We start from the raw sequence: 27403 nt of genomic DNA, 5'->3' as shown, positions 1-27403 counted from the left end.
TTGCAGTTGCAAGTGTTGCATTTTGAGGAAAAATTTATTTTGAGTGAAGAAAAGCTAAATTTGAGTGAACAAAATTCATTGCTGCGTGCAAAAAATGTATTTCAGTGTATTTCAGCAATGTGTTGCTTGGGCTCTGAACATTTCTGCCCATGCGCGCTCAACACTTTCTATACACCATTATATTTGTGCCACAAAACCAGCCAATCACAGACTTGGATGCAAAAAAATCTGATTGGCTGCTTTGTTCTCCAATCAGCTCGAAATGACGGAATGCAATATCCCAGAATCCATTCCGCCCAAAACTCAAACGAGGCAGTGGTGGAGGCCCAGATAGCAAGGAAACATTGAAACAATGTTGAGTCAATATCAGGCGACGTCATTGAAGCAACGTTGAAGTGTGACGTTGACCCAACATCACTCTTGCACCCATTTTTAACGTTGAAACAACGTCAGGTTTTGATGTTGAATCAATGTTGAAACCTGACATTGATTCAACGTTATATTTTCTAACACTGTTGACATTGAAACAATGTCAGATTCTGATATTGAAACACTGTTGAGCTATGGTATTGATTTTCCACCTCTTTCGCGCAGTTGCTTTTTATTGAAAAAAAAACAAAAAAGGTCAATAGACATGTATCATTTGCAAAATACTTTATTAAAAGACAAAGTTTCCTATTTACATTTCTATGTTTCACGTCACTTTTTATTATTTACTCCGGGATGGGGATGGATGATGTGCGTCCTGCGCGCCACCCGTACGATCTGGAGCATATCTGAGCCATTTCTGGACTGCTTGAGCAAAGACCAACTCAGACATAGAGTTCGCCCCTACCTGCTGCACCAGGCCATCTAGGACAAAAATAGACACACACACAAAAAAACAAAGACAAAAAAAGGGAATTAGAGTACATGAATAAGCTCTTGTTAATTGTCTTCAGCAGGGAGAAAGTATGTAAACTCCTAGGCTGATAAACATGAAAGTCACCAGGCGGAAATCAGCAAACTGCCGCATTTGATTCCCAAAGAGCTATAAGCTGAAAATGTGATATGTCTTAGCATGGTGTGCCGTGTATCCTTTAAAAAAAAGAAAAAGAGAAAGAAAACATGGGGTCCTCGGGCTGTACAAAGTGTACAACCCGAGGACAAAACAAGCCGAAGACCAAAGACTCAATCTCCAGATTAACCGGACATGAAAGTCTTATTAAGAAAGACAAAGTAATATAGCAAAAACCAGACATAGGAAATGTGAAACGCACCCAGCACATCAATTGATCCCTTTATTGTTCACTTTAGGCTCATAAAACTACAATAAATGTTAAAACTTACCAAATACGCATCTGCACAGCGCTGTCTCTTTAAATGCCCTTTTTTGCTTTGTCTGGTCCTTGGTTTTTTTCCCTGCCCAGTTGAGTACAGAGGCCAGCTCCTTTGTAATGGCATAAACCATTACACGGCGGACTCGCACCTCCAGTGTGGTCCAGCAGCACCAATCAACGCAAAGCGTCTCACCTATAGACACATTTTAAGAGATGGAATTAGCATGTCTCATGTCTTAAATGTGTATGCAAGTGCTTGTGTGTTTACTTCATGTAATTGATGATAGAAACATGTCATTTAGTTTTCCCTAAAGCCTGATTTTCAAGTCATACAAAGAATAAACCAAAGTATTGGCAGTACAATGTATTTCTATTCCCTTTTGTTGGATATTCATTTGTTAGTTCTTGTAACTGCTAAAAGTGTTTACTAGTTTTTGCCTGTCACATATATTTTTTATACCATGTAAACTGTGAAATTCCAAGATTTTCAAACTTGCCTTGTAATAGTGGCCTCACAGAGTCTCTGGAATCTACAGAAAAAAAAAAAAATCACAACAAGATGACATTCAGGAGTATAAATTGGGGTTTTTTTTAGATAAGAGTACAATGACATTGTGATGCAGCTTTAAAGCTTTTTTGAAAGCATACCATCTATAGGGAAGACATCAGACTCTGCATGCTGGCGAGATCGCAAAGCTGTGTCGGTTTGTGCCGGAGTGGCGAAAGGTGCCGGAAGCTGGGTGGGGCATTATGATGGTTGCTATCAGTGGGCTGGGGGGCAGACTGCGGAGTGATGAGGGCTGTTTAGAAAAAGATAATTTTTTAAGTATTTAAGAATACAGACAACTTGTCAAAAAAGTTTCCTCGTGTCAGACACAGATATGTACACAGACACTAGACAGTATTTTATTACCTGGTATTTTCACTCGAGGGGCCTGGGGAAACCGTTTTTTTGTAGGCTGCTCATCCTCTGAGTCCATATATGTGTACAGGGGATTTGGTCTAAAGAAAAGAAATTAAAAACGGTCTTAAGTAATTGTAAATATGCTTTTGGCATATTGTTTCCTAAAGTTAGTTTGATTTCTAACAACACACAGAGGAAACAGAGACGTGCAAGAAGGTACAGTATACAATGAATTTTTGAAGTGCACAAGTGTACACGGCTTTGCATTTTTAAAAAGTTTACAAACTTCCACCTTTTGGACTATATTATGTGGTGATATTGCAGTATGCAAGCATCACAGATATGTATAAAAGACAAGATCATAAATTCTTAACAATCAAAGATATGTTTGGGAATAAAAAGGTTTTACTTGTGCTTTCTTTTAAGACTGGTCTGTGTTTCTTCTTCGGACTGAAGGTCAGACGTATCACAGCGTTCACGTGGATATCTCTGAGACTGCGTTCTGCTTCGTGAAATGTGCCTGGAAATACAAACACAATGTACGGCCAGACATACATTACGTGTGGACAAAAGGTGCAAACGCATAGAAAAATCAGCGGTTTCAAAAATACGCTGGTACGTGTGGATGTAGCCTTATTCATTATTCAAGGCACAAACGGAAAGTCATGTACGCGTGCAACGTACAGTCACGTGGGCATTCAAACTGAGTCTAAAGTTTTCGTGTGCGAATTGAAGCGAGTGCTCTCCAATCATCAAAAGTAACAAAGTCATTGAACACGTTTATACAGTTAACTTTACGTTTATCAATCATATATCACAGATTTAGAATGTTAAGCAACTACAGAGCGAAAGTCTGGGTCAAGCCCCGAGGCGACGGCAAGAACAAAGGAAAACTCGAAGCGTTAAAGCTAGCTTTGTAAGGGAATATAACGAAGAAATTATGAAACGAAAATGTTTTCTTTGTTGATATACTTTGTTCGCAGTGCAATTTATTTGTTGCCGGATTGTAAGAAGTAGACACAATTTCGGGCTCCCACATTTTTTGGGAGTAACGTAAATAACAGTAAAAAAAAAAAACTCGTACAACATTAACGAGTTTTTTACTGTTATTCAAATGCAAACATGGAAATAACGAGTAGGAAAAAAAAAATCATTCATTCTTACCTTATACTAATCGTGGTGCAGGCCAGTGCAGTGCATGAACTGATGCCTTCTCCGGTCAATTCCGCTGAGAGCAAATCAAATGTCCCGCTCTACTGTAGAAGACAATGAATACCTGGGGGGATGTACCAATGTGAGAGGGGTGCTGCGGAATAGTCCAAGTGATCGCTGCTTTAATTTCCCGGTCAACTATACATAAATTGCACGTAGACACGATTTTTTAAAGCTGGTGAACTAGACCAAGTCATTGATAACAAATGAACAATAAATCTACTTTCTCTGGTACTTTATACCCGATCAGTTGCAATGCAATTTAATGCTCAACTACAAATCGATGGTTTTTGATGGTGACCGGAGCCGAATGATCGTCAACTATAAATAGATGTTTTCTCGACGTTGTTGTTGTCACCTGGTCGACTATAAATAGATCAAATATCAATGACAAAAAAACAACGGTGAATCAACATCGTTACAACGTCTCTATAGTAAGACCGTCGGTTTACCACAGTATTTCAATGTTGTTACAACATTGGCATTTCAACCCCGACCATATACGACGGTTCGGATGAAAAATCAACATAGATTCAATGTCGTCTTGCTATCTGGGGGAACATAGAGTGGCGGAGTTTGAAATATTACTCCTTCTGGGTCACAAAATAAACTTTTAAGATATTTTCATGCAAGAATGGTGCTGCGTAAACTTCAAATATCTGCTCGATTTATCAAGACATCACATATTTGCACAAGTGCTGTAAACGTTGCACCCCTAATACATACAACAGTACATATATACTGTTTTTGTAAAAAAAAAAAAAATTACATTTGGAAGTTTTTCCTTTGTGAGTTATTGAAGTATTTACAATGGAAACTTATTCATTTAAAATGTGTATTACTAAAAATATGGTTATCCAAAATACTGAATTTACCATCTATGGCTAGGGTAGGGTAGGGTTACCCTTCTAGATTGACAAGTTTACCCCGTTACACAAAAAGTTTGGACACCTCTGATCTATAACAATGACAATCAGAACATGGCTATCCAACACTTTGTTTTTACTCTGCATTTGTGTAATTACTATTCTAATAGATATTGTATGTTCATCTAGGAACAGCGTGATGTAAATATAAGACGGGCCCTCGTCCTTTGTGCACTTCCTGTGTACCTGCGTGAAGATGCCTCCAAGTTCTTCAGGACTTGTAGTACACTTGATGTAAGTGTACTGGCCTCTGCATCAACCCCTTTGTCTAGCTGTTCAGTCGAATATATGACATCACTCAGAACTCAAGGAGAACCAGTGTGTATATCAGGAAGGAGGTTCAACACAGTCCTCATCTGACTTGTTTTCTCCCATATATCAACTATTGTTGAATAAGATTGCAAGAGGATTGTTACGCATAAACCAGAAAACATGAAAATAGTTGAACGATTATTTACAAAAACAAATCTGCAGATAAAAACTATCTGCCTTTTAAAATTCAAGTGTTCAGGGGGGGGCATGTTGTGGTCAGACAAATGTTTAGTAAATAACAAAAACAAATATCTTGACATATATTTATTATTGCAAACATTTATTTAAACATATATATTGAAACCAAACCCAAATTAAGAATATTGTAATGCATCATGATGTATCGCAATATCAAATTAAATCGTTAACATTATAATCCTAAAAGAAACGTGCCACTCTTGAAGATTCACACCTCTAATCAATAGCATGATTTGTGTCCTTGAGGGGCTGAACTCATTCGTGTATTATTTGTGTTTTGCAGTCAGCAGATGGTCCAGACCTCACTGTCACTCCTGTGGCTCTGCTGACAGTTGTCACGGATGACACTACTGATTCGGCCCTCTTCAGTCCCGAAAGCATCTGCATCGTCGTTGAGGATGAAATACTTTTGAATGGTCCCACAAATCTGGCTGACTCATTTCTCTTGCTCTTTGGGTACATCTATGCAGTAGACCTACAATATCCAAAGGAAATTGAGCTTACATTCACATTTATCCAGAAGGTTGTGATGTGCCTTGAGGACAACAAACCACTGAAAGGGCGTCTACTGATGCTGAAGAATGATTTGTTTAATGAGTGAATCACTTACTTGTTGAGCTGAGTATTGAGGAAGTTGTTTTGTGTGTGTGTGTGTGTGTGTGTGTGTGTGTGTGTGTGTGTGTGTGTGTGTTTTTTTTTCCTAATCATTTGGCTCTTCTACTTCAAATTTAAGGTGAATGACTGCTCATTTCGTGGACTATTCATGTTTAATGTTCTGTTGCCTAACACCCTGATGCACTGCCTTAATGTTTGTTCCCTATGAAGTACGGCAGTGGAAACCAGTACTTTTTGTTTATGTATTTAAAACAAGAAAGTGACTGCAGCTGTCAAGGTACACTAAGTGTTAAATGCCTTAATGTTCTAATAGCTGCAATTGCTGTTAATACTGAAAATGTTATTGAATTTTAGAATTGAGATGGAGACCCTTGGAGTCTTTTTCTTTTGTTTTATTTATGAAGCACTTTGTTATGAGTGAGCTCCGTTATTTGTGCCTTTTTAAAAGCACATTGTGTTGAATAAAAAAAGTTGTTAAATTGTCAGTGTTGTCATTTTCATGTTTTCTAACACTTTTAGCTGATTGTAATTTACTGGGCAGTTTAGAATTATTTTTAAGCGTATTTCCCACAGGATTTTAAAATATTGAAAATTTTAAGTGTTATTTCCCACATTATAGGTTAAAAAATATCAAAAAGTTTGAGTTTATTTCCCACAGTGTATAAGTTGCAATATTTAAACATTTTTGAGTGTATTTCCCACCTCAATTAAGTTGAAAAATTGAGTTTATTACTCCCTAATTATAAGTTGAGGAATGTCAGCATTTATAAGTTAACATTGAGATCATTTAAGGCAACTGCAAATGTAATTTTTATTTTAGTTAAACTTAAAACTTTTAAAAACATCACTAAAAAATTGTTGTGTAATCTGTTACACAACAACTTTTGAGTTCTGTGAACTTATTAGGTTTTACAGTGAACAGAGAGCTAAAGTCTTCAGTCTCAAACACAAACATCCTGCACAGAAGCTTCTCTGTGTGGTTTAAACACACTGAATGATGCTCCGGCTGTTTATATGCTGAGGTTGTGGTTTATTTTTTGTTTTCTTCAGTGAAGAGCACTGCGTATCAATTAACCAAATCACAACCAACCTGGAACAAGTCAAATTTTTTCATTCGAGACATTTGTGAAACCCAAAGAAACAAATGAGGAAAACTTCTAAGAACAAAAGTTTATTAATCCTGCTGAGAAACTGCTCACTGCTGTGGGAACAAAAGCCAACAAACATCAAGTCAATGAACTGACTTCCAGTAAGTAGTTCTGGGTCATCAGAGTCTAATTCAGTGATAAAACAACATATAAATCTTGAACATGTGGATGTCCTCTGGTCTGAGGTACTGGGGGGACCAGTTAGAGACCAGGTAGCTGGATGTCAGTGGTTGGACTGGTGGACTACTTCAGTGAAGAGTAGACGACGTCTGGCTCTGGTTTAAAGTCTGAACACAAACACACACAGTTCAAACAACAGGAAACATCATTACAAGCTTTGTAGTTCAATCATATTTTTTGCATTGCTTCAATCAAACTAAAGTTAATGGAAATAGAAATTTTGAGATGTGCCTGTAGTTACTAAGAAGATAAGCTTTGTGTGTTTTTTTAAATGACAGCATTCTTAAAGTAAGCAGAGGCTTGACCAGAGAGCAGTGAAAATAACAGGAGTGTAAACTAGTAGACTTATTGAGTTTACTAATTTAACCAGGTCAGGTAAAGTAACAGATAATTTTTTTTTTTTTTATTTGCAGCAGGTGGAGCAGCAGTAACCATTAGTCACCATTGTACCTATAGTTACTAATAGTGTCACATTACACCTGTCTTCAGAACAGCCTGGGATTCACCCAGGAGGACTCTACCAGACACTGATCCAGCCACAGGCAGAAGGTGGAAAATGCCGGCACAGGATGATGAGGTTTCTTGACTATTCATTGTAGATCAGATGGATAAAGGCGCCGATCATAAACCAAGGCAGTCAAAACATCATTGATACAGAGCGATTGATAAGCATCAGTTCAAAACAGAGGGACAGTTGTTTGGTTACTGCCTTTTTGAGCCAGACCAATGACTGACATAAACTCTGTTGCCAATGTCTTTATTCAATATGTTGAGCTTGAATTGTGATTTTGTTAGCTTAGCTTAGCATGATGGCTGGAAACAAGGTGAACACCTCGCTGATCTCCGTTCCAAGTTAAAGAGCAGCTGTACCTCTGAACTTCTTTGGTCTGATTTCTATTCGTCCATAATTGACATCTTCTGTTCTCACTGCTGAGTAGATTGCAGCTGGATCACTGTCTGCAAAAACACATTTGAATTACTGCAGGTTTGGACACAACACCATGGTTTTCTTCTTACCTACAGCTATAGAAAAGAAAACCATTTACTTTTATGCAGCATTATAAAGACATTAAGTGGTGACTTTTATACAGCAGCTCTTCACAGTTTTTTTCTTTTTCCATTTTAACACCTCAGCTGTGAAACTTGTTCAGCAAGTAACTGGTGGGTGTTTCTGTGAAAAAGACAAGTTGATGACCAGAAAGCTGTTATCTTTTTTTTAAATTTCAAACTAACAAACTTCACCACAGAGCACAAAGCAAACATGATCACACGACATGGACACTATTATTAGCTGGAGAAGAACACACTGTGGTGAGAAGTGTTACCTGCTTCAGACTAAGTTGAGTAAACAACAGGAAGTACCTGCTGTGGTTTCACATCCAGAACGTCAAAAGAGACAGGCTGAACAGAGTAAATGTAATATAATATAATATAATATAATAATATAATATAATATATATATATATATATATATATATATATATATATATATATATATATAATATAAAATATCATATCATATCATATCAACAAATATATCTCAATAATCCTGTTGACAACTTGTTTGGGCAGATGAGCCACATTTGGGCCAAAAACAGTAAGATGGTCATTCACCGGACATATTCGTTTAACGTCATGTGAATACACACTATATGTTTTTGACTACATGGCAGGGTTAGTTATTCCTTGTAATTAATGGGTTTTTTAGTAAAAGGGATTTTTTTTTTTATGTATAACTTTTTATTTTCAGTTGGAGGCATCAGTAAATTTAGAGATGAACACCATCTAATACACCTTATATTTACACCATGAGTTTGAAGCAGTGATAATTATTTTGAATTATTCTTTTTGAGCAGTGAAATGAAGAAATTTACGCACTTTAATAATGTTGCATTATTAAAGTCATGAAAACAACTGAGGACAGATTCCACATCCATGACTGTATCTTTTAGTGATGAATCATTGATGTAATTAAAAAAGGACAGAGGTTCCCAACACGTTATAAAGGACAAACAGTCATCTTGTGTGAGATTTTATAACCTGAGTAATGGTGAGGACGTCATTGCAAACATGTCTTAACAAACTGAACTACATCAATATCAAACTGATTCTTAAGTGCTCTAAAGCCTTCATACAAAGAAACAAAATTATCACCGTCTTTACATAATAACTGCCAAAACATTTCTCACACTCAGGGGCTCAGTTGTCACACGTATAACAATCAAACCCAGGACCAGTGACACAAACATCCACAACTGACCATGATAAATGTTAGAATCTAGCCATCATCTCATAATCTAGCTCTATGTCTTTAGCTTGCTAGTGAGGAACTGATTCCAATCAAAGCTTTTACCTTCAGCTTTTCAATAAGTGTCCTTTTTTAAAAGACTGATATTGTCTGATCTTTTAATACTAAAACAACATGAAAAATTACTCTGAGCCATTAAAAATACAAGATATTTCCTCCCCTTAAAGTTTTCTGTCTTATCCACAAATTGCAAAATCAGTAGATTACCAGGTCAAACGTGTGACATCAACAGAGTCCCACAGGGCCCTCTAATGTAGCAGTAACAACCACCCTAGTCAATAATCTTTGTGTGCTTTTTGTACTATTTTGTGGGGTGCAGTCATGCTGGAACAGAAAAGGAGTGTTCCCCAAACTGTTCCCACAGAGTTTGAACCAAAGAACTGTCCAAAATGTCTAAAATGTCTTAGTAAGATGGAGAGAACAGACAGCTTCCATATTTCTGCTGACAAAATACACAAAAAAAAACCCGTCACCATCAGCAGCTGCTAATTATTAAATGTTAGCCTGATAATAAGACGAAGAATACAATGAAGAATGAACCCAAAGCATCTTAGCATGTTAGTATTAGCATGTAGCTTAAAGCAAAGCCTCATTGAACCATGACAGAGACAGAAGAAGAGCAGCTGTACCTCTCAGATTTGATTTCTTCTTCTTGTCTTTGATGATGATTTTTCCATAAGTGACGTCTTCAGTTCTCACTGCTGAGTAAATTGTAGCTGGATCACTGTCTGCACAACAAACACACACAGAGGACATCAGTGCAGGAATAACAGCTGATCGTATAGAAACTGACAGATAATGTTTGGAAGTGGAATTTAGATTCACTGAATGAATCAGACCTGATACAGGAGGAAGTGACTGAGCTTTTATCAGCAGGATGAATGTTTCTGATGATCATGTCAGGATGTCACAGAAACCACCAAATTATTAACTTAGAATAATGTTAGATTTAGATTTTAAATATGGTGTGATTATTGAATATGAATCAGCAAAGGGAATTTTAAAAAACAGCACATTCTGTATATATAATACAATTCAACATATGACTGGTAAAAAAAACAAAAAAACAAAAAAACAAAAACAGTATTAGAGTTTTATCTGTAGACTCGTGGTCTGTGTGCAGAGTTTACTGTTTGTTCAGAAACAGGATGCTGGACGACTGCAGAGCTGTTAGCTGCAGTTAACCACAGACTACAAACACACAGTCCAGCTCACAGTGAACAACACTCAGTAAGTACAGAGTTAACACACATGGTTACATTTGGTTTGATCTTTGAAATCTAAATGAACACTGCAGACAGTTTATCACTAAGTGTGTAAGTGTGTTTTATATTTCATAACTGTGAATATAAACCATCCATCACATGATAACAGTAAGAAATAGTGCTCATAAACATAAATCTAATTCTAACCATCATCCTAAAACCCAGGATAAATTATGTGAAGAAGGTCAAAGGAAATGTCCTCAAACATTATATTATATTATATTATATTATAAAGCAGTGTCACAGTGCCTACATCCATCTTTCACTGATGGAGCAGACACTGGGCTCGCTCATGTTATAGACTCTGTTATCCAAGAAAGAAGATAAATGGAGTTTAAAGTATTCTGAACATCAGCATGTGTCAGTTATATTTTTGTGTTTCAAATCAAAAACAAAGTTTTAAGGGAACGTGTGGATTATTAGCGAAAAATCAGATTAAAAGAAAAAAGTCCTATGATTTGTTTGGTCTGTGGTAAAACTTTGTAGTAAAGGGATTTTCTATTACAATATGTTAAATGAAAAAGTAAACTAAAGCTTAAACATGCTTAGTTAGGTTGTTAGTTTATTTAATAACCCAGTAAACAGAAAAATCAAATGGGGGTGGGGGGGTTACCTCTTCTTTCCTTGATTGGCTTTTGTCGATTATTTGATATTTTGATGTCACTGTATGTGATGTCATTGGGGATGGCATCTTCTTCGGGTTCTTCTTTATCTGCTGATGTGAATCAAAGTGAACACGAATATCATTCAATAATGGACCAAACATATAAAACAGCAAACAAAACACAGTTTAAATGAATCACTTTATACAATCCAGAAATCTGAGTCTCACCTTCTGGTTTCCTGTGAACACATCGTTTTCTCAGCAGAACCACAACACAGACTGATCCAACACATGATAATGCAGAGAGAACAGGAGGAGAGAGTGATGGAGGAAGAGTGATGGAGGTGGAACCAGGAGCAGAGGTGGATGTAGGTGGAGGTGTGGTGGTGTGTTTGTCTAAAATAAAGCAAACACAGCCATTAAGTTGTCGTCACATTGTGAATGTTGAAAGCTGCAGAAACACAGACAGGTGAGTGTGTCACCTGTGACAGTGATCCAGCTGGATGGAGACTCTCCATGACCGCTGATGTCACACTTGTAGAGGCCTTCATCAGACCTGGAAACATGCTGGATGGTCATGTGACCTGTAGGCTGCTTCCTGATGAGGGAGCCATCTTTATAGAAAGCAGCTGGGAGGTTGGAGGGAGTGGTCTTTGTTTTACAGAGCAGAGTGACGTCATCTCCCTCCATCACAGGGAGGACAGGACTCTGCAGGATCACTGATCCACCTCAACACAGAGACAAACTACAGCATTTCATCCATTTACACACAGCTTCATCAACACTAACTCCACACACTCAGCTTACCAGTGACTGTCAGGTTAACCATGTTACTGATGGGACCCTCTCTGGACTCACACCAGTAAACTCCACTGTCCCATGGGTACATGTAACTGATGTTACATGAAGAAGCAGCAGCTTCTCCTTCCACATCTCCACACTGACTCTTCTGTTGTTTGCTTGTGTTTCTCCTCAGAGTCCATCCAGCAGAGCTGTCGTCCTCCTCACAGCTCAGAGACACAAAGTCTCCTTTAAAGAACTGAGAGCTGCTGGGACTCAGTCAGACGAGCTGTGAGGGTTACAATAAAAAATTGATGATGTGTTAAACTTTTTCCAAAACTTCTACAAATAATCAAAATGTTGTCTTGTTGATTGCACTATGAAAAGATCAACCCAATCAGGTCATATCAGTGAGCATTTATCAGGTTTAAACTGTGACAGAAGAAGGTTACTGACCTTGGTTTGTTGTGCAGCTCAGCAGTGAGATCAGAACTAAAGAGAAATGACACTCAGGTTGATTTGAGGTCAGTGTTGGGGAGTAACAGGATACATGTACCAACGTCACGTATTTAAAATACTAAATATGAGTAACTGTATTCTGTTACAGTTACTGTTTAAATAGGTGGTATTCAGAATACAGTTACTTTGTTGTATTGTATTTTTACTGTATTCCGTTACTGTCAGAGTTCCAGGGTCGTTGACCCGGTATTTTCAGTTTATGTTCACTGTCTTTTTTCCGTATGTTCCACTTCCTGTTTTATTGTGTTAGCCCTAGTCTGTGTGCATTATGTTCTAGTCATCTTCCCAGCTGGATTAAGTCCAGCTGTTTACTGCCCCTAATCGCTCATTATTCAGCCTGAGTATTTAGTCAGTTTCATCAGTTCATGTCTTGTCATTAATATAATGTCATTGTGTGTGTTCAGTTCTGTCAGCAGCCATCTCCTGTTCTCGTCATTTGTCCCTCACAATAAACACCCTGAATCTTCACCGTGAGGCCTGCGTTTGAGTCCTCTTCTCCACTTCTACACAGCAACCCCTGACAGTTACAGTTACCATTTAAAAAGGTAGTATTCAGAATACAGTTAATTTATTGAAATAAATGGATTACACAGCAGTATTTTCCTGTTTCACATCTTAGGCTATGCCCTCTCTATTTTATGTAATTCCACGCTGGTGGAAACCCAAACAAAACATGCAATAAGAGGCTCTAATGCCTGTGTCTCAATCTCACGGCTCATGTCACCCCTACTTGAGGCCCGCATCATGACGTGAAGAAATATTTTTTTAATTATTATTCAAAAAATGATTTAATATGACAACAATCTGCAGAGTGTTACAGACAAAATTATTATTAATACAAATTATTTACTATGAAAGCAGGCAATAGGCAGAGTGTTACAGGCATAGCTCTAAAGAATGTATCCTCCTAGGCAGTGTAGTCCGTGCTGCAGGGATAATGGACTGCCATACCTGTTATGTGTCTGTGAGCGAGGGAGGGAGAAAAAGGAAAAGTGTGAGTTGTCATTGAGCAGAAACGGGAGCTGGAAGCATGTAAATATAATAATAACCACTGCAGCCAAGAAGAGTGCCTGATGAACCCAGTTGTAAGTAAGCTATTAAGACTCTACTGTACACTGTGTTGTTCGTGTTTTCTGTTGCAGCAGCCTTTCAACGCCTCTCTCTGTCTCTTGCTAGCAAAGTTGACCCAGACAACAAAGTAAAGCTAGTTTTCAGCTACGAGCCCAACATGAACCCGACGTTTTAGCCAGAGGTCCCTTTACTACGGTTCAGAGCTGCGGACCTGTTTTATATATGCGCTGAATAATTTTCTATATGAGATCGCTACAAAAAGTGCAGCCTTACCTAATGTCCACCTGCTGTTACTCATTTTATATTAAGATTTAAAAATCTAGTTGGTATTAGTATGACGAGGAACCTTCAGTAACAGTAATAAATCACACAGAAATAGCATTCATGTAGTTGTAAAAAGCATGATGATAGCTATAGTAATCCAAAGTATTCAGAATACGTTACAAATACATTTTGGGGCATGTAATCTGTAATCTGTAGTGGAATACATTTTAAAAGTAACTTTCCCAACACTGTTTAATGTGAACATAAAGAACAACTCCACACAAACAGCTGACAAACACACAAACTCGTCTCTCTCTGATGAATCTGCTGATTTTCTATTTAACACCAGCAACATGTTTAAAATATATACAAGTAACAGATAGGGATGGGTATCGTTTAGGTTTTATCCGATACCGGTGCCAAATCGGTACTTTTGAAACGGTGCCGGTGCTTAAACGGTGCTCGAACCGGTGCTTAAAGAATGGAGAACACAAACTTCGTCCAAAAGCCTCTCATGTTTTTATTTTTAGAAGTCTCTTTTTTTCTGCAAAATGATAAGAACCGTACCAACATATAAACATCATCTGTGCAAAGATTTATGTTTTTAAAGTGAAACAGTGAAAAATTACAGCGCTGTCAATACATGAATATCCAGACGTTGTACAAAAATGTCCAATTCTTACACACAATTGGACACCATGCCAGTTGAATTTTTTTAGGTATTTAAGAGCAGTCATTAATTAATTTTATTAACAGGCCTAAAAATGCTTTCTTTTAAAAATGAAGAATTAACCACACATTTACATGGTAATGGGCCTTTTCTGCCGTGGAGCGCTTAATTGGCCTCTGGCCCTTTAAACTCTGAGGGGCTGTAACTTTGGTTTCTTTTGGTTAATTTGCATGATTGACACCTCTTTTTAATTGTTTGAGCCAATAGAGTCACAGTAACGATGCCACATTCACGTTATGTCAACCAATCAGGCGTTGTAATGCCAAAACCCACGTGGGCCCAAATTTACTGCATGTGACGTCTGTCCAGTCACGTGTCTGTAGGTGGGTCTAAAATGGAGGTTGTTGACGGAAAACGGCTCTGATGCGGCTAGGTAGGCATGGTAACTACCAGCAATCACGTGGTTATTGGCTACCGGCGAAAATAACGGAGGAAATCTGGACGGTAAGCAAATTTCTGTCTTAGCGCATTTGCGCCGCTGTGTGATTTTGTGGTCTTCTTTTGCGGCTCATTCAGTGAATTTTGGTCAGTGTGGTGAAACTTGGTGTGTGGAGTCAGTGATAGCTCTGGAAGATAACCAGCCTTTCTTTAGCCGGTTACATGAAGTCTGAAGAATTTCTGGTTCGCCTTGTTTGTTTAGCGGACTTGTGCGCATTTACGTAACTGCTCGTTTAATCATGGCTTGTTTTTGTTGAGTTTGGTGGTTATAGAAATGGTTTATATGACATTTTAGTTGAGATTCAGAGGTTTCTGTGGATACCACACATGTCTGGACTTATATTTCTCACCCCGTGTTATAACCGATTAAACGTGATCTCCTCCTTTTTGCTCGCGGTACCGGGGGCGTGGGGCTTAAAGCACTTGTTACAGGCTGCTGAGTTTGCATCTTTTGCTGTGAAGTACAGCCAGACTTTTGACCGCTTCACCTTGGGCATTTTTAATCTGTAGCTCTGCTCTAAAAGAACGTACGTACCTGGACCCGCCTACTATCCTTGTAAAGGTAAAATGATTGGCTAGAATTCAAAGCGTATGGCATCTCAAGAAAAAAATAAAGCACCGAAATGTGCGTTGCTTTTCGGTCTGGTTACTACCGTTTATGTCAGAACCGGTGCCATCACGGCACCGCACACCGGTACCCATCCCTAGTAACAGACAAATAATGAAATCAAAGAATATTCCCGCTCTTCACTGCCTACTAAAGAAAAACAAAAAAATGTCATAAATAAAGACAAAAAAGTCTTGTATCAGTACAGAACATTGTGGGCAGTGAGTTGAATCTAAGCTTCTATAATTTTTCATATTTGTCATGTAGAAAACTGAGATCTGCTCATTTTCAGTTGGAAAGAAACCATCTGGTAGAAGAGTGAGAGTAAGTCTTCAAACAGGTTTTATCCTAAAAGCAGCACTTAATGTGCACTAACTACACTGTGATCATGTACAAAATATAGACTACATTTAAATAACCCAGTACAGTCATGTGTCCACTGTGCAGCTGTGTTGATATAATGAGTGAATGATTTGAGCTTTTCACTGCCTGCTGTGTTTCCTCGACTCCTGAGCAAAGATAAAGAGTCAGTTCAGACCTGCAGTTGGTCCTCGTGGTGTTTTGAACTTGAATTCAGCCTGATTTGTTTTTCATGTCTTCTCCTCCATCATCAGTTATCAGGAGAGCAGACAGTCAAAGTACAAGAATTCAAACAAACACAGAGATTCTACTTACAGAGCAGACACAGCACAGATGTTTCCTTCATCGTCCTTCTCACTCATTTGAGCTTTTTTCATTTCTGTCACTGACACCAAGTAAAGCCCGCCCTCTTCCTCTGAGCACCAGCTTTCTATTGGTTCAAAGACAGGGGCGGGGACTAAATTTAAAAATACAAGTGATAAAACTATTTAAATGTACAACTTTGAAAACAGTCACACGCCTTTGACATTTATCAGATGAAAAAAAAATTGCAAATTGAACCAGGTTGAAAAACAACAACACACATTCATCAAGAATCTAATATGGGCGACAAGGCAAAGCAAACGTAGCCGATGTTTTACCTGATGGGTACAATGTTGGTGTTGAGGGTTTCTGCTGCTCCTGCTGCTGATAGTGATAGAGGGCAGGGCTGTGTTGATCTGAGACTGTAGACATTAAAAAGTCCATAGGAGAGATGGGAGCTGATTAAACAAGTGTTATGAGATAATAACACAATGCAAAGATTGGTGACAGCGCTTGGAACCATAAGGCAAGAAAAAACTGTGAGAAATAAACTCGGCCTGTGAATCACTCTTTGCTTCTCTTCCTCCTTCATCTCCTCATCTCATATATCACTCTCCACTTTAACACATGTAGCAGTTGTTGGAGATGTTTTCCAGGAATGTTTTGCTTCTATAACATTTTTCTGTCATCATTTTTTTTATAGATTAAGTGTAAGAGTTGTTAAGTGTGGATAATTAAATTATAGTTTATTGCAATAGCAAGTTGTGCCTTGTTCTCAGATGGACAGCACTCTTTGTAATCCAGCTGCTGAGGGATCCACGGCCTTTAGTAGCCTCACACAGCTGCTACTGTTTCCTCCTCATGTCCTTACCAGCCATGTCTGTACAATGTTATATCATGAGTAATAATCCCTATGCATAAAACACACACATGCACACACAGTGACATTTAAGACCTTCTTCAGAATACTGTATATACTATGGGCATCATGGTGCTGATCCACAATCCTTACCTTATTATTTATTACTACAATAATAAAGCAATGAGGGAAAAAGTTATAAATATGAAATAATTTATTTATGATGATTTCATTTATTTCACTATCCACCCTGTGCAGGGGGAAATATTATATCATTTTGAAACTGTTGTAAAATCAGCATTTTGTCTTATTTAAAATATAAATCTAATATAATCTGTTTTTAATATATGATCTTTAAAATACAGCGCGTGTTATTTTTAAAAATATCATTATTAGAATAATCCATAATTATGTGGACATACTCACTACTGTGAGTAGTGCCAGCTTTTTTCATGTTTTTTTTAATGAAACTCTCTGTAAGATATATATATATATATATATATATATATATAGATAGATAGATAGATATTATTTATATGTACTGGTTCAGTTTGTCATGTTCACTGTGTAACTAAATTATTCAAATATTTGATGTATATTTGACTTTCTGTAAGAATTAACAGTGTGTTAGCTGTTAGCATGATTATCTACACATGCATGCACTCCCCTCTGCTCCATTTTTATAAAACAGAAAGGAGATCCTTTCTCTGGAGCCTGATTCAAGAACAGAGAGCTACACTCACCGCTTGTTACTCCAAATTTATTCCACATATATAAGTTCACATCTCAAACATACAGACACATTTCAGCAGGTCTTTGCAAACACCTGTTATTGTCTGTAGAGACACACAGGTTTTAGTTAGTTTGTGATTTAAAAAAAACATCAGTGTTAAGTCTGCTTGCAGTCACATTCTAAATAAACTCAAATAAAACAAACAGACAATATAAGTCAAAGAGAAGCTTACAGACACTGTGTGTGAACTCTGAGTCTTCAAGTTGTGTTGTTGCTGTGGGAGCACCAGTGAAGTTTGACCAGGATCCAACCAATCAGAGCACACACATATTTACAAGGTCAGACACACAAAACAAATGAATTAAAGCCTATAATACTGATACATGTGCAACTATTTTAGCAAACAATAAAATAAACTACTAATACTTTGCAGTTAGAGGCCGTTCAGTCGTCCCTGATCACTGGATCCTGAGTCAGACTGTGATTATCTGTAATCTACAGAACTTCACAGAAACTCAGATTTTCAGTTCCAGTGAAAAGTGTTCACACAGGAAGAGACCAGCAGGGGTCAGAGGTCATGAAAGGTTAACGAAACTTAAACAGTAAAGAGTAAATCGTACTGCTGAGAGACGAATGTACCGGCAGTAAATATGTTAGAGGGTTACCTAGGCAACCAGGAATGTGCATAACCATCTGTCAGCTACAAAGTGATGCATGAACGATGGGATCAGTTTATACTTGGATGTAATTTTAGTGAAACAGCTGATTGAGGATTAGTGTTGTTGAGGTTTTGTGGTCCAAAGCTCGCACTCACATAATGAGGTCATATTTGATCTTATAAACAAAAACACTGATTCCAGGTCTGTAACACTGTTCATGGATACTGAGGGTAAACAAACCACACAGCTCACAAAGATAAAGAGAAACTGAAATCAGATCTTGATTGAAACATTCAGGTGTGAAAATATTTCATAAATATGTAATCTGAGTTTAAAATGATGTAACAACAGTCAGTGGAAACAAAACCATCAAAGTGAAAAATGTTCATTTGTTTGAAAAGTTAAGTTTTTGCTGACAGCAGCTGTAGAGTTTCATTCTTTAAAGTGTTTTACTTTGAGATTTTCTAACTCTGAAAATCTGAACCTCAGAGCACAACAAAACCAGAGTAATGTCTCAGCTGTGTCAAACACAAAGTCAGGGCTTTCTGTGTCAGAAAGAGGCTAAATCACCATGGTAACTGATGGTGAAACATCACTTTCATCAGAGTTTTGTTTTTAAATCAGGTGTTAGAGCCACGTTTTCACTGTGATGCAGATTCTCTGCTGGAGGAAATGTTTCATATGTGCAGCTTGTTAAACTGTAACTTACTGAAAACACCGAATGAACCTAAACTGCACATCACACTGTCACAATGTACCTGTATTCATTTAGTGGAGACATTAGTGAAGTTATCAATGAGTAACGTCTCTGATTGGACTGGGTGGCGCTCACAGGGATCATTTTGTGTAGAAGAAAAGTCACATGATTCAAGAAACGCTCCTTTTCATCTGAGCGTGCTCAGAGCCTGAAGCAGAGAGGCAGGGTAACAGAGAAGGTTGATAATCACCATGGTGATACCTGCTGTCTCTGACTGCAGTTTCAGGTTTAGCTGAGCCAGCTAACACAAAGAAAGCCTGACTGTGTTGAAGCTGATTTGTAGTCACAGCCCTCTGGATGTTCCAGTGAACTAAAGAGCTGAAATGTAAAGACTGTTTTTAAAGATGAAACTCGTCCACTGAGATGAGCTGTCAGCAAAAACAGAAGCAGCCATTAAAGATAAAAATGAAATAAACCTACAGCACTGTGGGCCTGCTGTCTGTGCTCAGTTCATCTGTTTCTGCAGGATTTTAAACACTGACAACACCCAGAACTCTGAACAGCAGCAGCAGAATCAATGCTGGAAAAAACTCAGAGACATTTTAAACCTGCTGCACTTCAACAGGAGGCTGGTTTGTTTCCTCACTCTGCTGTTGTCTACGTTTGTAGATCAAAAAACCACCACCACCAAAAACAACAACAACCACAGCAGGAACTGACAGACCAGCAATCAGTCCAACAGATCCATCCTCCTTCTTTTTGTCTTCCTTTCCTCCATCTTTCTTGTCTTCATCCTTCTCTTGTCCTCCTGTCTGACCTGCAGGTGAGAAACAGGTGTGAGGTGTCAGCTGTCAGGTAGGTGATGAGTGAAGAACAGAACAGAATCCATTTCCTCTTCAAACTGCTGTCAGACATTATCTACTGCACTCTGATCACATCACTCAGACCAGCTGCTTTCTACAAAGTCTCATCAACAACATCTTTAGAAACAAACATCAACAACCAGGAAGCAGCTTCACCTCTGATCACACACACACTCAACTCTACTCACTCACCTGGAGGATAAACATGAAGGTAGGTGGTGTTGATGAGCTTCAAACTGGGTATCTCTTGGTTTGGTTCTTTCTGGACAACACCACACTCGTATCTTCCAGCATCATGAATCGTCACATCCTTCAGAATCAAAGACACGTCTCCATCCTTCATCTGTCTGTCCTGCAGATCCACCCGGTTCCTAAAAGATGGATGCTGCTCGTCTGAAACAAAGTGACCATCCCGGTACAAAAGCACATATTCATTTCCCAGGTCAGCTCTGCTCCACTCTAAACTGATGAAGTTGTTGTTTGGAGCTCGACATGTCAGAGTGACGTCCTGTCCAGACTCAGCTGTGATGTTTTTCTGGTCTGAAAGAGGAAACAACACAGAGCAGAGAGGTTAAAGGTCAAAGTACAACTGTTCACTTCTACAGCAGCCAATCAGAAACACACAATAAAAGATTGTCTTCTGTTATTAGATGATGATCTTTGATTGTGTCTCTTCTTGTGTCAGCTGCTCCCTTCAGGCGTCACCACAGCGAGTCTTCTCCTCCTCCTCACCTGATCCCGAGCATCTTCATCAGGGCTGATTTGTGACAGAAGGACAGCAGCAAGAGTGAAAGGGAAGGTTTAAAGATGGCAGTGAGCTGCTGTGATGTTTGCTTTGGAGACTCTGACACAAAGACAGGAGGCCGAGCTGAACATGTTCAGATTTTCATTGAGAGCAGAAAGGACGAGATTATGAACGAGTTGATCAGAGGGAAGCTCAGGCTGAGAGGTTTGGAGACAAAGTTCATGAGAAAGACTGAGATGGATGAAAAACATCATCTGAAACCATTTTGTGAACAAATAAAAACAAATCTTTAGTTTTAGAATCTGTTAGTTTGATCAAATGTTGTTGATGGACGAGTTCATTGAGACTCTGGATGTCTGTCAGACTGAGTCACTGCTTTTATTGTAACAGCTGTACTGATGCTCCTAAATCTGGCCTCTGACACAAACCTCCAAACAGTAAGAATGAAAAAAGAATAAAACCATTAAAAACTCTTCAAGCAATAAATAATCAAACCTGAAAAAGAAGAAAATCATCTGGAAACTAAACTGAACTAAACACAAAAAGTCCAAATGGAATAAAAACTAATGAGAAAATACAAAACTACAATAACTCTGTTGCACAAACAACAACATGTGCTGATAATAAGTGAACATAATGTGTGAGAGAAAGCAGCCTCTCATTATAAGACACTGTGAGTCTCTGCATGCTGCCTTTATGGAGCTACAGCTGTTTGTATACACTGAACAAAAAGCTTTGTAGCTGTATACTGACTCCTGACACTACAACACATCACACTGACACACACATTACACTTCTTTGTGTCTGTGCTGCAAACTGCACCAACACACACAGACTCCACCCAGCTTTGTGTCGATCGCAACACTGAATGAATCAGAAACTAATTCTTAGAGAAATATTATCAGCATGTAAACCAGACTGAGACTCTTTATCTCAGAAATAAACTCAGTTTAGTTTCTAACAGTTAAATCTCACCTGCAGAGACGAACACGACAAACATCAGCGTGGAGCAGAGCGACGCAGTTACAGCAGACATGTCCGTGTTCTCTGTTTCTGCTGATCTGACTCTTAGTTTGTTCTAAATGTCTGAGTCTGTTGGTGTTTTCACTCAATAACTGAACCTGAGTTTAAACCTGAACACATCAGATTAAATTTAAGGTTTAAATAAAGTTAAAGCTGCGGTTCAAACTCTTCCGTGTCTTTGAGGACGTCGCGTTACAGTGACGTTTGGTAGGTTGGACTGAGGATGCGCAGAAATAAGTGCGTCACAACAAACGAGGCGAAGACGAAAAGTTTTAGTGTTCAGTTGTTGAACGATCTCCACAGAACAAAATCAGAAGCTCTCATGTGTCGTCATGTATGAACAGTTTCTGTTACAGTCGCTGAAGCAGAAGCACGTTTTGTTTCTGACGGCAGTTTGATATTAGTTTGCTCTAAATGTCTGAGTCTGTTTGTATTTTCACTGAATAACTGAACCTGAGTTTAAGATCTGAGTGCATGAGATAAATTTGAAGGTTTCAAGATGCAAAATATCAGCCTGCAAAAACAAAATCCAACTTAGTGTGACGATTGGTGCATCACATGTTGGTATGATCTAAAGTGCGTCATAGAGAAAGAGGTAGGATAGATGCTGATCTGAGTGTTTATCACTGCTTTATAGGACACGTTTGGTTCTTAAATGATGTCCAGAGAACACAAACAGCGTCTGTCTCGTCCATCAGTCATCAGCTACCTGCTAAAGGCCACTGACTTATTTGAAACATGTAAATAAAATAAAAATAAGGAACAAAAGTGCCGCATGAGTAGATTAAGAGGGAAAAGGACACTGAACTGTAGCCCTGTTAATCAGACCAGTGCCTCCCGCTTGATGATCGCTGGGATGGGCTCCACCAGCACCGCCTCCTCTATTGACTCTGATGAGGACCGGCCAGCAGGAGGCAGCATTTAGCTGTAAATGGTTCCTTTCTGAACTGTTTTATCATCACTAACTGTAAACAGATGTGTTGAGACATCTGGAATTTTCATCATCAAACTTGATCCAGTTAAGACTGCAGTGAGTCTCTCTGTATGTTGTGTGTTTGCCACGCACACAGGTCTAACATGTAATGTTAACACATTTATCAGGATCTATCACTCAGTGAATAACTTGAACCATGTAAAGCAGAAGGTTTCAGATCACTGACCTGCATCAAGACTTCATGAGGATCCTCAGTGTCTGCTGCTCATCACGATGGAACAATAAAACAAAAATGTTCTTTTCTCTTGAATCAGTCCCAAAGCAGAAAGTAGCAGAACAGGACCCGACTGATCCAACTGTGACTCTGTTACTGAGAAGAGAAAAACCTTCTTCAGACTGTTGATGCAGTCAGAGGGGAAGAGCTCTGTAATTGTACACAGATTTCTAAACAGGAGGAGCCTTTGGTTTGTGGAGACGTGGTTTTGAAATCATAATAACAAGTTTCATCTGTGGCCTGAATTCCAAAGCACAAACAGAGTTCAGGGAGTGATTGTTGGAAGCTTTCCTATTATGAAATCATGTGTATGAACTCTCTGTGGGAGTCTGTAATGATGGTCTTCTTCATTCCTTAAGCATATAAACATACATGACTGATATTATTATTTAAATTAAAAGAAAGGGCACTTATACAAAATGTTTTTATGTTTTTATTTGGATTATTTGGCGCTAGGCGTCATGGCCCTGAGTCTGATGGCTCAGTGTTCTTGTATGTTCTTGTTTATTCTGTTATCTTTTGTTTAGGTTTGCTGTGTGTTAGACTTGTTTTATGCCTGCCTGTGTTCGCTCTGTGTGTCCATGGTGTCACTGTGTCTACTCGTGAGTCTGTCTGTTAAGTTCAGTGTCCTGTCCTTCTCGTCTCTCCTGTGATGTCAGAGGCTGCAAGATTTTCCAGTCAGACTCTCTGAGGTCCCTGGAGTTCTGGGAACGAAAGAAAAGTGATGAAAGTGACCCAACATCACAATAAGAGGGAAAAAAATCAGCTTTGTCAACTTTGAGAAACAAACTGTTGTCCCTCTCCTGTTTTTACCAGAGCACAGATCAGAGTTTTTTCTCTTTAACTAAAACCTTTTACAGGACATCGCTCAGCTGCTCTTTGATTCTACAGCCTTTCCTACTTTAGAAACATGAGCTCTCTCTGGGACACATTATGAGACTTTTCCCTCTGTCCTGTCCAACAGTGTAGCAGTCAGAATTGTCTGAACAGATTTACTTTCATATGTGGAACATTACAGTATTCACTGTAACTCTCCACGTAATGGTCATTTTATTAGAATTTTATCAGGATATTTTTATCAGGATGGAAGAGAAAAAGAAAGTTGTGGGTAAAGTTAACAGAAGAAGCAGGATGGAGAGAGAACTTGCAGAGAATCAACTTCAACACAGCAGAGAAACAACAGCAACAACCAACATGTGCATAACTAAGAGTAAAGAAGAAATGATGACTGTACTAATAATACATAATAATAATAACCATCAACACACTGGCAGGAGCCACTGGCACAGAGTGTGATGGGAACAGAAAGGCCCACACACCTCGGGGGCTGCCTGAAACGTTCTAAGAGAGATGGAGTCTAAGACCCCACCTGACACATAAACACAGACACACAGACAAACACACATTCCCTCCCTCATGCACACATATACAAATACTCAGCACTCGCCCAACATGGAGACAAACAGAACTGAATACTGTAAACACACTCACACTCCCCAAACATAATCTACCAGGCACCAGCACCCCCAGAGGGGTAAAATGCCCCCAGAGCCAGGAGATGGTCCCCTTTACTCTGGGCTGGAGACAAGAAGTCCGCTCCAGACCCGCAGCAGAAGAGAATCAAAGACCCCGACTGGACGACCAGCTCTTCCTCCCACTCTCCTGCTCCAGATGGTGATCAGAGAAGTTTCAAGACATTTTCTACAAAGGGGGCTCACAAAGCAGCACCTGAACACAGGGAGTGTTTGCACCATGAGGAATAGGGTTATGACCATAATTATAAAATGGCTTTAAATGGATAAAACCACCACATTTTATTTTAAGGCCAAAAGCTGAAGATCAAGTCTAAGCCACTACTGATGTTGAAGAATGATGTGTGTGTGTGTGTGTGTAGTTAGAAGCATGAGCAGTCATTTTGGAGATGGAAACCCTTACAGCACACAGGAGGCTGTGGAAATGACCAAGTGCACTCTCACTGTGAAGATGGCTCCTCGTCCTCCTCTGAGGAAGGATCAGAGGTGGAAACAGACCAGCTGGAGTCCAACTCTGAGTCATCTGACGGTGCGAGAGGAGATGGTTGAAGCAGTGACAGGATGGACATCTCCATATTTAGGTCTCTCACTACGACTGCAACACTCTGCTACGTCCCAGCAGTCTCAGGTTCCTGTGTGACAAACCTGCATGGGGAACGTTCAGAGGAACAGAGGAACTTCAGGCTTATGTAGGGATGCTCATGTTGTGTGGTGTTTACAGGCCAAAGAATGAATCAGTTAAAACCTGCAGGGTGACGCTGCAAACCCCTCCCATTATCAACTGTAAGGCCAGTGTGAAGTTTGCATGGGCAGAACAAGAAGAGCTGCAGCACCATGTGTGAAGCTGACATGTAAAGACCACAGTGTGTCCATTTGTAGCCTCTGCTCCACCTCAGCTGGAGTCTCTCTTCCTTAAAGGGTTAAAATCCAGAATCTACTATATATATATTGGATATATATATAGTATACTGGTCGCGGAACACTGGACCAGCTCTTTATCCTCTCGAGGATACTTGAGGGTGCATGGGAGTTTGCCCAACCAGTCTACATGTGTTTTGTGGACTTGGAGAAGGCATTCGACCGTGTCCCTCGGGGTGTCCTGTGGGAGGTGTTGCGGGAGTATGGGGTGTCTGGCCCATTGCTACGGGCCATTCGATCCCTATACAACCGTTGTAAGAGTTTGGTTCGCATTGCCGGCAATAAGTCGGACTCGTTTCCGGTGGGTGATGGGCTCCGCCAGGGCTGCCCTTTATCACTGATTCTGTTCATAATTTTTATGGACAGGATTTCTAGGCGCAGCCAAGTGGCGGAGGGCTTTCACTTCGGTGGCCTCAGAATCTCATCTCTGCTTTTTGCGGATGATGTGGTTCTGATGGCTTCATCGGGTGGGGGCCTCCAGCTCGCACTGGAACGGTTCGCAGCCGAGTGTGAAGCAGCGGGAATGAGGATCAGCACCTCCAAATCTGAGGCCATGGTTCTCAGCCGGAAAAGGGTGGAGTGCCCACTCCGGGTCGGGGATGAGTTCCTGCCCCAAGTGGAGGAGTTTAAGTATCTCGGGGTCTTGTTCGCGAGTGATGGGAGAAGGGAGCCGGAGATCGACAGACGGATTGGTGCTGCGGCTGCAGTGATGCGGACGCTGCACCGGTCCGTCGTGGTGAAGAGGGAGCTGAGTGTAAAAGCGAAGCTCTCAATTTACCGGTCGATCTACGTCCCTACCCTCACCTATGACCACGAGCTGTGGGTAGTGACCGAAAGAACGAGATCGCGGATACAAGCGGCAGAAATGAGCTTCCTCCGAAGGGTGGCTGGCCTCTCCCTTAGAGATAGGGTGAGAAGTTCGGCCATCCGGGAGGGGCTCAGAGTAGAGCCGCTGCTCCTCCACATCGAAAGGAGCCAGTTGAGGTGGTTCGGGCATCTGACAAGGATGCCCCCTGGGCGCCTCCTGGGTGAGGTGTTCCGGGCATGTCCCACCGGGAGGAGGCCCCTGGGCAGACCCAGGACGCGCTGGAGAGATTATATCTCTCGGCTGGCCTGGGAACACCTTGGTGTTCCCCGGATGAGCTGGAGGAGGTGGCTGGGGAGAGGGAGGTCTGGGCCTCTCTGCTTAGGCTGCTGCCCCCGCGACCCGGCCTCGGATAAAGCGGATGAGGATGGATGGATGGATATTTATATTTCAGGCTCAAGTAATTTTAAAAGACTGAGTCATTTAAAGGAAAAAGAATATTACTAAATAATTTAAGTATTTTTACAGCCATTTGTGGGGAGGTGGCATTTTTTTGTTAGTATGAGTTTTTGTAACAAATCTGACACTGTAGAAATAATGATGACAGCCTGTAAAAGAGGATTTTCATCTAAGTTTTAATATGTTGATTATTTCCTTTGACGTCTGAGATATTGAGCTGTTAACTTTGGTCACCAGTGAACAAACAGAATTTCATTCACAACATTTTTCCTTCAAGCAGCAGATTTTCCTTTGTGATTAAATCTCTCACATTTGTGTTTGTCAAACAGGTGAAAATCCTACATGAAGGTTTCCTGGTGAAACTAACTCTAAGAAGATGTTGAGATCTAAACTGTGTCAGGATGATCAACACTGAGCTTCCACCCACCCACAGAGACAAACAGCACACACAGGAAATTCCAGCAGAGTGATCCACATGTTTCCACATCTGCATCTACAGCTCTGACTCTTAGACTGTTGTGAAGTATCCAAGGATGTTTCCTCTTAACAAACACAGAGCCCTGGTTTAAGTTTGGGGGAGTTTGAGACAGCACTGCCACCATGAGGTCAAACTGAAGCACTGAACGTGATAATTGTCACCCAGCAAGCTGCTCATAGTTTGCTGGCTCGAGCTAGTTCCTGTTTTACTTTGAAAGTGTATTTTCTGTGTCTTTGGCCATTTTACTTCCTGTATTTCCACATATTCAATTTCCTAGAGGAAGGAGGAAGTGATATTGCAGCAGCTTCACTGCAGAGTTAAAGAAGAGGAGGAAGGAGACTGAGATGAAGAGATAACGGCA

General features: G+C 39.7%; 3 long non-coding RNA genes across 4 annotated transcripts; all 3 read right to left on the bottom strand.

The window, feature by feature from the left end:
• Positions 1-9759: 9759 nt before the first annotated feature.
• LOC109201411 (uncharacterized) lies at positions 9760-11534 on the bottom strand. Its single transcript, XR_002061446.2, has 4 exons — positions 11474-11534; positions 11220-11387; positions 11001-11102; positions 9760-9850 (listed from the first exon to the last, which is right to left on the bottom strand). It is a non-coding gene; the product is annotated as an uncharacterized LOC109201411 (long non-coding RNA).
• Positions 11535-12236: 702 nt separating this feature from the next.
• On the bottom strand, positions 12237-16102 carry LOC112846374 (uncharacterized). Its single transcript, XR_003219312.1, has 3 exons — positions 16076-16102; positions 15806-15909; positions 12237-12263 (listed from the first exon to the last, which is right to left on the bottom strand). It is a non-coding gene; the product is annotated as an uncharacterized LOC112846374 (long non-coding RNA).
• A 1566-nt stretch (positions 16103-17668) lies between these two features.
• On the bottom strand, positions 17669-23021 carry LOC109201412 (uncharacterized). Of its 2 annotated transcripts, none has more exons than XR_002061447.2 (3): positions 22803-23021; positions 20067-20414; positions 17669-19828 (listed from the first exon to the last, which is right to left on the bottom strand). It is a non-coding gene; the product is annotated as an uncharacterized LOC109201412 (long non-coding RNA). The 2 variants fall into 2 exon arrangements; XR_002061448.2 differs by lacking the exon at positions 22803-23021 and adding an exon at positions 20607-21181.
• Between the last annotated feature and the right edge of the window lie 4382 nt (positions 23022-27403).

The sequence above is a fragment of the Oreochromis niloticus genome, linkage group LG3 (genome assembly GCF_001858045.2).
Source record: "Oreochromis niloticus isolate F11D_XX linkage group LG3, O_niloticus_UMD_NMBU, whole genome shotgun sequence".
Classification (NCBI taxonomy): domain Eukaryota; kingdom Metazoa; phylum Chordata; class Actinopteri; order Cichliformes; family Cichlidae; genus Oreochromis; species Oreochromis niloticus.
The sequence above is the reverse complement of the archived record's forward strand: the minus strand, read 5'-3'. Positions and strand labels throughout refer to the sequence as shown.